This window comes from Perognathus longimembris, chromosome 8, assembly GCF_023159225.1.
Source record: "Perognathus longimembris pacificus isolate PPM17 chromosome 8, ASM2315922v1, whole genome shotgun sequence".
Classification (NCBI taxonomy): Eukaryota; Metazoa; Chordata; class Mammalia; order Rodentia; family Heteromyidae; genus Perognathus; species Perognathus longimembris.
In genome coordinates this window covers 63,113,959-63,126,574 of record NC_063168.1, presented here as the reverse complement: position 1 = coordinate 63,126,574, position 12,616 = coordinate 63,113,959, and the positions used below count along the sequence as shown (strand labels likewise).

At 44.4% G+C, this 12,616-nt stretch overlaps 1 protein-coding gene across 4 annotated transcripts in view; it reads right to left on the bottom strand.

The window, feature by feature from the left end:
* The window catches only part of Itsn2 (intersectin 2), a 120,848-nt gene extending 110,226 nt beyond the window's left edge, over nucleotides 1-10,622 (bottom strand). For 2 of the 4 annotated variants that reach the window (XM_048353326.1, XM_048353322.1), the window contains exons 1-2: nucleotides 10,482-10,622; nucleotides 7,767-7,846 (exon numbers count right to left, since the gene is read on the bottom strand). The gene's annotated coding sequence lies outside the window, so the exon portion shown is untranslated. Of the gene's footprint in view, nucleotides 1-7,766; nucleotides 7,847-10,005; nucleotides 10,023-10,481 lie in introns of those variants that run through there. The other 2 variants (XM_048353323.1, XM_048353324.1) reach the window with 2 other exon arrangements.
* Between the last annotated feature and the right edge of the window lie 1,994 nt (nucleotides 10,623-12,616).

The window sequence follows — 12,616 nt, the reverse complement described above, 5'->3', positions numbered from 1 at the left end:
ACATATGCCAACCAATGGATGGATAAATAAAATGTAGTGTATCGATCCAAGAGAATACTACTTGCAACAGAGAGAGGGTGGCTCATGCCTGTAATTCTAGCTACTTCTAGCTACTTGAGAGACTGAGATTGTTAAGACTGCAGTTCAAGGCTAGCCCAAGCAGTAAAGTTCACAAGACGACTTCTCAAGCCACTGCTGGGCACATGCCTGTCATCCTAAACTTTATAGGAGGCTGAGACTGGAAGGATCATGGTTCCAGGCCAACTTGGGAAAGAAAACTCAGGAGATTATAGCTACATGAATAGAAGTTAGATGTGATGTGACGTGATGTGATGTGATGTGATGTGATGTGATGTGATGTGATGTGATGTGTGCCTGAAGTAGGTGGGGTCACCTATGCCCAGGTGGGAAGCAAGCCCCTACTGTAATAATAAGTGAAAAACAGGAAGAGAGGCATGGCTCAGTAGCACAGCACCAGCCTAGCTTTCAAATCCCAGTACCACCAAAGCAAACAAAAAGTAATCACCATTAAAACGGAGCACATTTACAACATGGATAAATCTTAAAATCTGAATGCTAAGAAAGAAGACCACATATCCTATAACTCTATCTATATGAAATGTCTTAGATGGCAGATACATGGAGACAAAGTAGATTAGTGGCTGTGTACAGCTACAGATGTTAGGGAAAGTCCAGAATAACAGCTACATGGTGTTCTTTTTAGTATGAAGAAAATGTTCTAAAATTAGGTAGTTGTAATGGCTGCACAACTCTGTGAATATGTAGGCTAACCAAACACTGAATTAAAAACTTTAGAAAGGTCAATTTTATGGTAAGTGAATTGGTAAGTGAATTAATCTCAACAAAGCTGTTGATTTATTCCAAACTATCTAATATCCATTACATTTCATACAACGTACTTTAAGAGTCTATTTTCTACCTATCTTTAAAGAGCTGAAATAGTTCCCCTCTACATCAGCTCCATCTTATTCCCATGGTTCCTCTCCTCTGTACCTATAGGATATTTCCATTTATGAAAGCTTCCTTTACCACTTTCTATTTCACCTAATACTTACCTCATTAAACCATATACTGCTGGGCGCTGGTGGCTCACGCCTGTAATCCTAGCTACTCAGAAGGCTGAGATCTGAGGATTTCCATTCAAAGCCAGACTCTTATCTCCAATTAATCACCAGAAAACTGGAAGTGATGCTGTGACTCAAAGTGGTAGAGTGCTAGCCTTCAGCAAAAAAACAACACAGGGACAGTACTGTGAGTTCAAGACCCATCACACACACACACACACACACTCTCTCTCTCTCTCTCACACACACACACACTACATACCACCCAGTAGTGTAAATTTTGTTTTCATGCCAGCCCACTTCTATTCACACTATAAGCTCCTGTGAAGGTCTCCTAGTGCTCAGTACTCAGCCTTATGTTAGACACTATTTATGTATTATGTATGTATATATTGCCATGGGGCTTGAACTCAGGGCTTGGGCACTCTCCCTGAGCTTTTCTGTTCAAGGCTAGTACTATACCATTTTGAGCCACAGCTCTGTTTTTGGTTTTCAGGTCGTTTACTGGAGTTAAGAGTCCACTGGATGGGGTTGGGGATATGACCTAGTGGCAAAGAGTGCTTACCTCGTATACATGAAGCCCTGGATTCAATTCCCCAGCACCACATATACAAAAAACGGACAGAAGTGGCGCTGTGGAGCCCCAGGACTGGCAAAAAAAAAAAAAAAAGAGTCCACTGGATTTCCTTCCCTGTGCTGGCTTTGAACCTCAATCTTCAGATCTCAGGCTCCTAAATAGCTAGGATTATAGGTATAAGCCTCCAGCGCCTGGCTTACTAAAATACTTTTTAAGCATAAACCCTGTAAGAGAGCTTAGCATGCTTTCAATTGCATGGAGGACAAAAGGGCTGATACATTTACCTTGAAAACAGATCACTCAACCTGTCTTTGAATCCTGGTGTAATTGCTTCTCAGATCAATGTACTTACACATTACATAGCTTCAACTTCCTAATCTATTATTGTGAATAACCATACCTAAATGCTAGGTCATTTTAAGGTTTGTATGTCATGTCTGCAACACATGGGGCACTGTGAAAGATTCACATAAATGATGGTCATTACAACTAATAAAATTATTTTCAACTAGTTATTTAACTTTATTTTGCTGAGCTAAATTACAGTTGTATCAATTAATAATAAGAATGTTTGACATTAAGCACCCATGGCTCACCCCTGCAATCCTAGCTACTCAGGAGACTAAGATCTGAGGATAACAGTACAAACCCAGCCCAGACAGCAAAGTCTATGAGACTCTTATTTCCAATTAACCACCAAAATGCCAGAAGTGCAGTGTGGCTCAAATGGTAGAATGCCAGCCTTGAGCAAAAAAGTTCCCAGGCCTCAAGTTTAAGGCCCAGTACCAACAATATTAATGATGATGATGACGATGATGATGATGATGATGTTTTCCCCATTTAAACCAACATTTGAAAAAAATACTGTCTAGGAATAATAGTCCTAAATATACAAAGCACACTGGGACCTGAAAGCGTCAAAGAAGGTAATTTCTCTATACAAATTTAGTTCCTAATTCTTTATCTAAAACTTAGTTGGTTTTTTTTAGTGTAAGTATTTAATAAATAATAAGCTTGGACTTCTACAAATGTTCACAAATGATAAGCTTGGACTTCTACCAAAGTTTATCCCAGGGCTGGGAATATGGCCTAATGGCAAGAGCACTTGCCTCCTGTACATGAATGAAGCCCGTGGTTCGATTCCCCAGCACCACATATATAGAAAACAGCCAGAAGTGGTGCTATGGCTCAAGTGGCAGAGTGCTAGTCTTGAGCAAAAAGAAGCCAGGGACAGTGCTCAGGCCGTGAGTTCAAGCATCAGGACTGGCAAAATAAATAAATAAATAAATAACATTTAAGTCAGGCTTTAAATTAAACCAATGATAGAAGAGTCAGTCAATAATTCTGAACAAGACAATTCACCCACACAGAGAAAAAGCACACCTAAGAATAGTATGTGACTCAGCCTCAACCACTGGAAGGAGAGCCAACTACATTACTTGTCTCAGGAGCAAATAGTAAAGCAAAACTATTCCCTGGCTCAAATAAAAAGTACACTGGGAAAAGAATTCAGATAACTACTTCACTTTCAAGTAAAATACTGCTTCCTTGAAACAAGGCTTTTTTTTTAATTATGAAGCTCTACAAGAAAACACAAAGGAAAGGGAAAGAATAAATATATTCCTCTATATAAATATTTTAAATTTCTTTGAAAACATAATTAAAAGGTAAATAAATGGAGGGGGCAAAAAAAAAATCACATCACATGTGATAAATAGCCACACTTTTTTTTTTTGTCAGTTTGTGGCTTGAACTTGCGGCATGGGTGTTATCCCTGAGCTCTTTTGCTTACGGCTAGCACACTACCATTTTGAGTTACAGCAACACAGAATCCAGAAGAAACATTCTAGATTCAAACATTCTGGATACAATAAAAAAAAAAAAAATATATATATATATATATACTGGGGTCACCCAGGCAAGGTGGTATACTTGTAATGCCAGCTATTTAGGAGGCTAAAGCAGGAGGATCACTTGATCCCAGGAATTTAAGATACACACACACACACATACACACACACACACACACACACACGAGGATTTATTACTCAGGCTTTCCCAGAGGCAAGGTTAATAATCCTCAAAATCATTGTAAACAACTCACTCTTACCAGAATGGGAAATGACCACCTCTGTCTCTAGACTTCTACATTTCTTCCTTCACTGACTTTCAAAGATCATTTTCAATGTTATTTTTTCAATTTTAAGTACAGAAACTTTAGACTGAGGTAAACACAAATACAGCTACAAAGACGTTAACTATAGCAAAATTTGAACAAAACTTATAAATTATTTTAGTGTTAGAGTAGCAAAGTAAGGTAATGGTTATAAACACAGGATAAAAGTTAGACTATGTTCATATCTTTTTATAAAATTTTTTTTTAAAATTTTTGTCAGTCCTGGGGCTTGAACTCAGGGCGTGGGCCTTGTTTCTGAGCTTTTGCTCAAAGCTAGCACTCTACCACTTGAGCCATAGCGCCACTTCCGGCTTTTTCTGTTTATGTAGTATGGAGGAATTGAACCCAGAGCTTCATGCATGCTACGCAAGCACTCTACCACTAAGCCACGCCCCCATTTTTGTATTTAGTAGATGAGAGTCTCAAGGACTTTCCTGACTAAGCTGGCTTCAAACTATGATCCTTAGATTTCAGCCTCCTGAGTAGCCAGGATTATAGGTATGAGCCACTGGCACTGAGCTAGTATGTCTTTTGATCGGAGAGTAAAACCATTAACATACAATGTTAGTATTGAAAGTTGGGAATTTCACTATGCTCTAATATAAGGACTACAAAGCTAGGAACCAGACAGCAGTATTAAGAAAAGGGTTGGGACTAGCCATATCTAATCCAAGTCACTCTTTTCCTCTCAATCATCCAAATTATTAAGCTCTCTGGAATCCTGAATGTAGGAACCAGGATGCTTGACAAAGAAAGAGACAAAACTTCCAAGTCAGAAATACTGGAGTAAAGATCAGATAAGAGAGGCCAAACAGAGAGCAAAGAAAACATAATACAGGTTAGAAACATTCCAACACAGAAAGACAAATCTCAAGCTATCCAGTGGCTCGGGCTTGTTTGTAATCCTAGATACTCTGGAGGTTGAGACCTGAAAATCATGGTTTGAAGACAGCCTCAGCAGGAAAATCTGAGACTTTTATCTCCAATTAGCCATCAAGAGCCAGAAGTAGCTGGGCTAATGGTGGCTCCTGCCTGTAATCCTAGTTACCCAGTAGGCTGAGTTTCCTGCCAGCCTAGACAGGAAAAGTCCATGAGACTTTTTATTTTTTCGGTCAATTGTGGGACTTGAACTTGAGGCCTGGAACTATCCCTGAGCTCTTTAACTCAAGGCTAATACTCTATCACTCTAGTTCCACTTCTATTTTTTCTGGTGGTTAATTGGAGATAAGAGTCTCATGGAGGGGCTGGGGATATGGCCTAGTGGTAAAGTGCTCACCTCGTATACATGAAGCCCTGGGTTCGATTCCCCAGCACCACATACATAGAAAACAGCCAGAAGTAGTGCTGTGGCTCAAGTGGCAAAGTGTTAACCTTGAGCAAAAAGAAGCCAGGGACAGTGCTCAGGCCCTGAGTCTAAGCCCCAGGACTGGGAAAAAATAAACCAAAAAATAAAAAATATAATTAAAAAAAAAAAGTCTCATGGACTTTCCTGCCTGAGCAGGCTTTGAACCTCAATCCTCAGATCTCAGCCTTCTGAGTAGCTAGGATTACAAGCATGAGCCACCAGCGCCCACTCCAGGAGGCTCTTATCTCCAATTAACTATGAGAAAACCGGAAGTGAAGTGGAGCTGTGGCTCAAAGTGGCAGGGTACTAGCTTTGTGCAAGAGCTCAAGGACAGTGCCCAGGCCCAGAGTTCAAGTCCCAGCACAAGAAGGGAGAGAAACTTTTACAGAGAAAACCCTAAAATTATTCTAGTGATAGTTTGCTTCTCTTCTGCCACTTAGGTTTTAAAGACTTATTAAGACTGGTTTACAGGAGGAATGCATTTGCATTTCCAGTCCATCCATGTCATTCTCAGTAAATTTCATTAACTTCTGTAGTGGCTATAATCCCTAAAAGTATTTCATGCTTACCAAAAAGTAATGCTGCCAGATGTTACATAAACTGAGATTTATTAAATTACTCTAGTCAAGCTTTATGTTTAAGCAGTCATTGGACAAGTGCCACAAAGGCACATTAGATAGAAGATTGAGAAGCATGGTAGGGTGTTGAATTGGTTGTCCAATATGCCAGTTAGCTTTAGTTAAAACAAAATGGTAAAGCAGAGATTACCAATGTCCTCCTACTAGCCAGTGCCAACCTGGTTAGGGCCTTCTCTATTTGGACTTCTGCAGTTGACACTATTCTTTCCCAACATCCACCTCTCCCTAGTCAAGTGCTCTTCACAGTGAAAACTACTAGTAACTTAAGCATCTGTATTCAAAGACTTGAAGAGATCATCCCAAGCAGTAGAAACTATAGAGACTAAAAGGACAAATCCTCTTTTGGAAGATAGGACTGTAGATCAGTTCTTCTATGGCATCTTCCAGACTTCTTACGTGGACTATTTTGATGGTAAAATTCAAAATTAAAGACAAAAATAAAAGAAAAAAAGGCAAACTTCTTTCCCAGTGACTACATAAAATGCAGACTGAAAGGAAAGCTAAATTTGATCTCATTGAAACAAGATGTAATAACAGGTAACATTTATTGGACACATACACTAAGCAAAACTCTGTTAAGCACTTTATGTTACATAGAGCACTATGAGATGGATATTGTTATTATTATTCCCAGATTTAAAAAACACAGAGAATAAAACTTGCACAAAGTCATGCAGCTATACAGTGCTGGAGCTGGGGGTAGGAGGCCTGAATACCTGTATGCTTATTCAGTATAGTTATAAAAATACATGTAATAGTTATCAAGCTACATAGACTTTTTGTCAGATGAATAGGAATTCACAAAGAAATGGATCTAGGAAATGTAACACAGTTGGTTAAAGGGTCTGCCATCTGGTACAAGACCTCTAAATGTCTACCATAATCATTGCTAAGCAGGTCCACAGTAAATAAGTTATTTACTGTCCAGACTCTGGATCTCTTTAGTATCTGTATATCTCAATTCTGTATATCTCAAATTTGGCAACAAAGTATGTTGCTTTAGTCCTGAAGACAGATTATTTCATGATCTACTCACTGTCCTTTTTCTGCTCAGTTCCTCCCTTTCTCTTCTACTTCCTCTTTGCATTTATATCCTTAAGAGCAGTTCAGTTCCTCTTTCTCAAAAACACTAGGTACACACTTTACTCAAGAGAATTGTAGCATTGGTCTTTGTGCTTCTTAGCCTGGAGTACAAACACAAAAGTTGAATCAAATAGAAATACAGTATTTCTGATGTATCTTCAGCTTTAGACTTATGTAAGTGCAGAAGTAATCCCACTTCACCTTGTCTTTAAATATTAGCACATGCAAAAAAGCCTTCCTTTAAAAAAAATAGCTTACGTTAGTTATACAGAGGAGAAATTTGACTGTTACATGTCTCTGTGTGTATGACCTATTCCAATCAATCTCACCTCCTCTATGACTACCCAGGTCTTCCCTTTATCAGTCTTTCTTCAGAGATGTTTTTTTCCACAGATTTTTCTACAGGGAAAGTCTATTTTTTTTAAGAATGTGAAAACCAAAAAAAAACTAGACTTTTCAATGGTAACAACTATGTTATACATTTTGTGATGTAGTTATTTTGAGTAATTTCTAGAACTTTACAGGATTTACAGCTAAATAAATATAGTATATAAAAATGCTGCAGAGCTGGGGGTATGGCTCAAGTAGCACAGTGCCTTCCTAGCAACTGTAAAACCCCGAGTTCAGACCCTACTACTACCAAGAAAAAGTTACCTTTTTAAAAATGCTGTATAGGATGTGGTGATACACACTTTAAATCTCAGCACTTGATGAGAACAAACAGGATGATCATAAGTTCAAGGCCAGCCCAGGCTACATGGCAAAATCCTGTCTCAAAACACCAAGGGCTAGTGGTTCATTCAGCTCAGTGGTAGAGCTTTCCTTTGTCCTCTGGGAAAGACCTGTAAACTTCAGACTTAGCAGTCCTTCATAGAGCTGCAATTGATAGATCTGGTTTGTCCAACCCTGGTGTACACAATGCCCCAGGTTCAATCCCTAACACTAGGGACTTAAAGCAAACAAACAAAAAAGTAGTTACTTATCAGTATGTAAATATGTACTTTCATTCACACAGTTCAAAAGTAATGCCCATATGGGGCTGGGAATATGGCCTAGTGGCAAGAGCGCTTGCCTCTTATACATGAAGCCCTGGGTTCGATTCCCCAGCACCACGTATATAGAAAACGGCCAGAAGTGGCGCTGTGGCTCAAGTGGCAGAGTGCTAGCCTTGAGCAAAAGGAAGCCAGGGACAGTGCTCAGGCCCTGAGTTCAAGGCCCAGGACTGGCCACAAAAAAAAAAAAAATAATGCCCATATAACTTTTCCCTCTTTGAACCAAGATGGCATATGCAAAATCAGGGGAAGTGCCGAAACCTAGGTCTCATGCTTACTAGCTCAGAAACCTAGATTAGTCAGTTTAGGCCAAGTTCACATTTCACTTGTTTGATGTAAAGAAAATAATTACTCCTAGGGTTTGCTTTGAGCAGGCTTTAAGTAATTATTATAAAACACCTAGTAGGGCTGGGAATGTGGATTAGTGGTATAGTGCTTGCCTGGGATGCATAAAGACCTAGATTTGATTCCTCAGTACCACATAAACAGAAAAAAACAGAAGTGGCGCTGTGGCTCAAGTGGTAAAGTGCTAGATTTAAGCAAAAGAAGCTCAGAGACAGTGCCCAGGCCGAGTTCAAGTACGAGGATTGGCAAAAAACAACCAACCAAAAAACCACTTAGTATAGGTCCTAATACTAGCAAAAACTCTATAATAAAGACAGCTATGCTATCAATGTAGTAATACTAAAGAAAGTTTAAGTTAATGAAATGGACAAAAATTCTTTTTGTCTTACTAAAAGATGACCAAGGCTACGAATCTACCACTTGAGCTTGAGCCACATTTCCCCTTCTGGCCTTCTGGTGATTAACTGGAGATAAGAGTCTCACAGGCTTTCCTGCCAGGTCTGGCTTTAAACAGCAATCCTCAGATCTCAGCCCCCTGAGCAGACAGGACTACAGGCATGAGCCACTGACACCAGGCTAAATTTCCCACTTTTTAAAAAGGGATTATTACTAATTATTACTGTAAAATAACTAATCTATATATTACTAGAAAAAGGAAAATGAAGAAAATTTTAAAAATTGAAAGCTGCTGAGTTTGAGTGTACACTATTCCCTTTTTGTGAAAGTACTATTAAAAATAAAATAAAGCCCATCCCCAAGATGTGCCAAACATATTTACTTGCATTCCGGAGAAATCAGATTTGAACCCTGGGATGTATTAACCTAACTACTGAATCTCTTTACTCAATATTTCAGTAAAGTTAAACCAATTTAGCTTTTATTAGAAAGGTGAAAAAAGGGAATACTTACGAATGCATTAAAAGGCAAAAAAAAAAAAATGCAAGCTTTTGCACTGGGTGTGGTGGTATACACTTGTAATCCCGGCACCCTATAATTCCAGCACCTAGGAAGCTTAAAATGCCAAGTTCTAGACCTTCCTGGAACCCTATCTTTAAAAGTAAGTAAGTAAATAAATAAATAAATAATGCTTTTAGGGTTTCATCAGATTCACAACACAGTAAACGGGGGGGGGGGGATAGAGGGGGGCAGAGAGGCAATTAATTTCTCTGGAAGGCTTAAGAAGCTTAACCTACAGTCTAGGCTACCCAAATTAAGCTGACTAACAATACAACATTTCAAGTCACACCTTGCCTATCTCTGAGTAAGCAAGAAAACACCAGCATGTAGTCAAGCAATAATTTGGGGCTAACCTTAATTCCTATCATAAAAGCGGTTGGCTCTCTCAAAAGCTATCCACAATTCCTTATGGAGCACAAGTTTCTTATAAATGAGGCGCAGTCGTCAGTAATCACTGGGCAACACGACACACGACCAACAGACCTCTCTGCGGGGCCCCTCTCTACAGAATGAGGTCCAGCTGCAGTTCCGGCCTCAGTTTACCCACTGTACTCGCAGGTTATTTGTTTAAATAAACCCATATAAACCAATCCACTTGACTCCGGCGTCCGCGGAGTCAACCGCGTTGCAAGGCGTATTTTCACCTTTTTTTTTTTTTCGTTCCCCCAAGTTGGGCAGCTGGCGAGCGGCGGCCGCCCGGCATCCGCCCACTGCCCTCCCGTGACTCCCGGGCTACTTTTGACGCACCGGGATGCGGCTCGCCCGACCTTCTGCACCAACCGCGATCCACTACGGGAAAACCAACTCCACCGAAATAAAATGGGTCCCCGCGGAAGCGTGAGGGTGTCCCCGAGGGCTCTCCCTCCGGGCCGTCACTCCACCCCCACCCCCGCCAAAGCCGCGGGGTACCCCACCCCGCTCGCCGGCCCCGGCCCCCAGGAGGCCGCAGGGAGGAAGCGGCCGGCTTCCCACCCCACCCCACCCCACAGCCGCCGCCGCCCCGGCCCGGCGTCCGCCCCGGCCCCGCCGCGGGGACAGGAACCCGGGGGCCGCAGGTTTCCGTCCGGCGCAGGCCTAGCGCGGGGGGCCGCCCGGGGCTTCTTTCCCCCCCCCCCCACCCCACCAGAACCCGTCCCCGCCACCCCGGGCCCGCAAAGCCCGGGGGCGCCGCCGGCACCTGCCCCGCGCCCCCCGCCGCAGCCCTGCCGGGCGGCTTCACCCACCTGGCGGCCCCGCCGCGCCTCCCGCACGTCACGGCGCCGCTCGGCGCTCCTCAGCACGGGCGGCGCGGGCTTGCCCGGGCGGGAACCCGGATGACCTCCTCGGCCGCCGCCGCGCCGCCGCCCCGTGTGGTCGTCAGGCCGCCCGCAGCGAACCTGTTGCGCAGCCTGTCACGGCCGCCCGGCTCTGCCAGCGCCGCCTCAGCCCCACAACAACATGGCGGCCGCGGCCTCCGCAGGAAGCCGGGGGGCGGGGAGGCGGCGGCGGCGGCGGCGGCGGGCCGGGCCGGGGACGGCCCGCCCGCCTACCCGCTCGCCTGGCAGCCGGGGCACCGACTCTCCACCCACCACCCCGCGAGAGCCCGGAACGGCCCGGCGCTGTCGCCTCGCCCCCCGGAGCCCCCCCACCCCGGCGCCCCGGGACCGCGGGGCTGGGCCCAAGAGTTCCGCCTCCCCGAGACCCGCAGCTCCGGACCTGACGGCAGCCCTTCCCCGAGCGGCGACGGCCCACCTGGCTCCTCCTCCCCGAGGTGACATGCCGAGGCTGGGGGTACGTCTCCCGCCACTGCGGACCCCAGGGCGTCGGAAGGGGCCCGGGGCTCCCCGCACACCCCGGCGGGGCTGCGCGCGGGCTCCTCTCCCCTCTCCCCTCTCCCCTGTCTCCCCTTCTCTCCCTTCCCTCGCTGTCCTCTCTCCCTTCCCTCCCTTCTCCCTCTCCCCCCCCCCCCCCCCCCGCTTCCTCTTGCTCCCCTCTCCCCTTCTGACTCACTGAAGATTGTCTTCACTGAAGTGGGGAACAGGAACTCCCTGGGAATCCGGGAGTGGGAAGTGAAGTTGCACCCAGCTTTGCTTGTGAACACTTCTCAGGAACACCGCCCCCCCCCCCCCCAAGAACTTGAACCACACCCAAGAGTCCTTCGGTCCTCATCCTTCACACAAATAGGGCCCGGGAGGAGTAGCCTTCACCTCCTTTTCGTACAGAAGAGCACCCCCCTCCCATATACTGCCATTGAACAAGAAAGACTCTCCCAAACTCTTCTACCTTCCACACCCGGCAGGTGAAACGCAAACTCAAAATTTCTCCCACCCCACTTCCAGCCCCCAGTATCGTGGGGGGGGGAGCACACTGAAATTCATTCAAGTCAATGCTACATATCCAGGGTTTGCTGTGTACACAGTATTCCTTAATGAAAAGGTCTTCCTTCCTTCCTTCCCCCTTCCCCTCTCTCCTTCCTTCCTTCTTCCCCCCTCCTTCCTTCTTCCCCCCTCCTTCCTTCCTTCCCTCCCTCTCCCTCTCTCCTTTCTTTCCTTCTCTCCCTCCCTCCCTCCCTCCCTTCCTTCCTTCCTTTCTTTTTGTCAGTCCTAGGGCTTGAACTCAGTGTCTGGGCACTGCCCCTGAGGTTCTTTTTGCTCAAGGCTCTACCACTTGAGACACAGCGCCATTTCCAGCTTTTCTGTTTCCGTGGTACTGAGGAGTCAAACCCAGGGCTTCATACATGCTAGGTAAGCAGTCTGCCACTAAGCCACATTCCCAGTCACCTGAAAAGATTTTCTTTTAATTAGAGTCATTAAGGAATCAATGGTTCCCCCAAATGGGAATCTAAGCCCTATTTCTGTTGGATTTTTGAAGCATCGTGGGGGCTGATCTGAAATGCAGAACTCATCCATTTGACTTCCATTGGAACAGAACTCTGTGTAGATCAAACGATCCTGTGTCTTCCTTACTTTTCTTACTTGCTGGGACAGACTTGAAGGCTGATTTGAAAAGGATGACTGCCATGTCTCCATCTAACTCTTTGAGGAATTTTGTAAACATCATTGGTGATAAACAGGCTTTACCAGCTCTCACACTCAGATGTTTTTCCTAACTCTTTGATTAGGACTTGACCAAGACCTGACAGACAAGCTTCAGTGATACAGAGGCTCCTGACTTCTTGGTATCAGTCTAGGTCTCTGACTAGCTAGGCACTAGTCAGTAGGCAATTCTTTTTTTTTTGCCAGTCTTGGGCCTTGAACTCAGGGCCTGAGCACTGTCCCTAGCTTCCTGTTGCTCAAGGCTAGCACTCTGCCACTTGAGCCACAGTGCCACTTCTGGCCATTTTCTATATATGTGGTGCTGGGGAATCGAACCCAGGGCT